Genomic DNA, 3,168 nt, shown 5'->3' on the forward strand with positions numbered 1-3,168 from the left:
TCACGTGTTTTTTAATATTTCCTTTTAAATTAAGAAATTTAGTGATATATAGTACTAAAATTTGAATTATAATCTACAGTTTGACATTAAAGTTATTGACATAAATTGATGAAATAGTAGTTCAATAAAATTTTGAATGAGAGTCAACAAATGCGATGACATGGCCTTTCACCCTTGACTCATCTTGAATGGGTTAAGATAAATATTTATATTTTATTTTCCATTTTCTCTACTGTATCACTAACTATCTATTATCATCAACATACAGTGCAATGAAATGTTTAAGATGAACAAATGGAAATATGTATATATATATATATATATCTTTCACCTCTTCATACAAATCCACTAGAATAGTCATATTTTTCTTATATATGCGTGATTTCACATCTTTATCTTTTCACTTTAATTTTTCTTTCAAATTCTTTGTCTATTATCATTTATGCCCATACATCAACTGATAACCGCAGAGAAGCATTGCCAAAACAAGATGGTGCTTATAAATGCCATCTTGTTTACAACCTTTCACAATCCAGGCAACAAGTTAAAGTTATAAAAAATCATTAAACCTTTCATATACGATTTGTAAAACACACATAACACATAATTAACCAAAATATAAAAGTAAGACCAAATACTATTTAACTACCTCTCTAAGTATAGCATATTTAGATAAGAAACCACTGTAAGTGCTATAGTCGATCAAGCAGACAACAATATGAATAACAATTACAAGTACACTGTGAGGAAAGCTGCATGACAATTTCAAATTAATCATTGGTAGAGTATAGTGTAAACTGAGCTCTTTCTAACAACTATATACACTTCTGTCAACTAACTACATGTACGTTGTAGATCTCAAGGAAAAGTATAAACATAAAGCAGCATAATATGCAGAAAGGAATTGAAAAATGTAAAATATGACACTGGGAGCAATAGGGTTAAACGTAAACCAACATAATACACAGAATGTGTGTGTGTGTGTGTGTGTGTGTGTGTGTGTGTAGGCTACTTGTGGTGTATTTGCAGATTTATGAATAATTTTTTTAGATATACTAATTCTTTTACCACATATGATAAGATGAATTTTTTTGGCTCTTGCCATGTTTTATTTACACACATTTTTTTCTGCCAATACAAAATAATAACTACATTTGTTATTCTCAGATATTATCAGACCTTTTACAGATAAACATTTTTCATTTTAGGTTGGTTATTGTAATTATTTTACACTAAGTATTTTTCCACAAGTATGGGTTTGTGTGAATTTCTATCATTAAATTGGCAAAATAACATTAATCACAGGTATCTATGATCAGGGTTTTATTTTTCTCTGATGTGATGATCAGAGAACAACAGTTGTCAAAATGTTATAATAAAGTCTTAAAGGTCTTAGAAAACCTACTCATTTGTACTTAATACAGAGATGTGTGTGCACACATCTTTTATAATGTTAGTCTTATATTAATGCCTGGTAATACATAACTCCAACTTCAAATATTCTAATAATACATATTAAAGAATGTTGTAAAATACATTAGTTTTTCCTGTTACAATATATTGTGATCTAGCATAGTTCACTTTTGTAATCCTCAAAATCTATCATTTTTGACAATGAAGTATTAATATTATTCTATAAACATCTATATCAGATAGATTGCATGAAATCACAAACAAATTAAATACTGCATTTATAAAATTCATTTTACAGACTCAAATATCACATTTTTAAATACATGGTTAATTTGAGGCATTATGGAAAAATGGAAAAATATTTATTTTGCCATTTCACACTTTTCTGATGTCAGTGACTGTTATATAGGTCAAGGAATAAAACTGAATTGTATTTATGCCTTTATGAGTTACCCACTGCTTATTAAATTAAGTTAATTTTTTTCTCTTTCTACGAATAAATTATATGGTTATACAGAGAGTTGAGTACACTGTATTAAAAAACTTTTAAGTGTGCAAACAAGTAAATCATGTGACAAACACAGCAGATATAAAGTCTTAGTATAATGCCAGGTATCAAAACTATTTTGTCATAGAGTGACATTTCATAGATAGTGTGATGACAGTAAAAGCTGAACACTTTTGGGAATGATATGTACCAACAATTTGAACTCCAAAAACGTAGTTAATGACATCAAAAACAAAGGAATAAGGATCAACTTTGGGTACCAAAACCCCTCAGAAAGAGACTCGTGGAACAAAGTGTGACATCTTGTAACATGTGAGAATCTACAAACACAAAGCCCTCAACAGTATCCCAGACAACAGTACAATATAATAAAGAAGTATCTCCAGCTGGAAATAAGAACAATAAGTATGGGTTCACAAAGATAAAGCTTCCAGTCATACATCCTACTGTATTCAACCAACACATACTTAAACCAGTTGGAGAATAAAGTTGGTATTCATACTATTTCACATAAAGACATATCAATGATGTTGGTGGAAAAAAAGCTCCTATGAATTACTGTACCAGACTATTGAAACAGGCACCGGAAAATTATCATCTTCATACACTAGGTGAATTATGGAAAGTCGAAAAGAAGTAGTGTGCTTTGGGCACGAGAGCCTTATGGTGGATCCTTTTGCAATAAAATATGTTGCATCAGATAGAGCATGACCATATATGGTAATGTGGATTGTAACAATACAGAAGGGCTTCAAAATCGTTTTATTTTAATGTACTCAACCTCTGTATTTTATATTATGTCATTGGAATTTTTTTTTTATATATAAAACTCAAAATTTCTCAGGAATCAACTTAAAATGAAATTTGGCAACAAATCTAAATATTAAAAAACAAGTAACAATGAAAAAATTCTACAAAAATATAAGTAATATTTCTATTCAAACAATTAACCCTTAACAACAAACACTTCTCTTTCATATGAAAATCAAATGTAATAAAAGTTGAAACAGAGATAACAGACTTAACTTTCCATTTACTTTTACTTTTTCTTAATTGTATAATAACCATAGGGTATATCTACATTACTTAAAAAGCAAAGAGAGACAGAGAAATGCATAATTGGATAAATTATCACAGAAGTAAGTATCCCTGTAAACTAGTACAATAAACTAATAATGGCTGGAGACGGCTTGAATGGGTAATGAAGAAAACTTTAATATAACAGCAAATGTACACCTGATGATGAC

The 3,168-nt window shown here is 29.2% G+C and overlaps 1 protein-coding gene across 2 annotated transcripts in view; it reads right to left on the bottom strand.

The window, feature by feature from the left end:
* Positions 1–3,168, bottom strand: part of LOC106472088 (bestrophin-4-like) — a 39,630-nt gene that overhangs the window by 11,614 nt on the left and 24,848 nt on the right. The gene's annotated exons all lie outside the window — the stretch shown is intronic.

Source organism: Limulus polyphemus, unplaced genomic scaffold (assembly GCF_000517525.1).
Source record: "Limulus polyphemus unplaced genomic scaffold, Limulus_polyphemus-2.1.2 Scaffold117, whole genome shotgun sequence".
Taxonomy (NCBI): domain Eukaryota; kingdom Metazoa; phylum Arthropoda; class Merostomata; order Xiphosura; family Limulidae; genus Limulus; species Limulus polyphemus.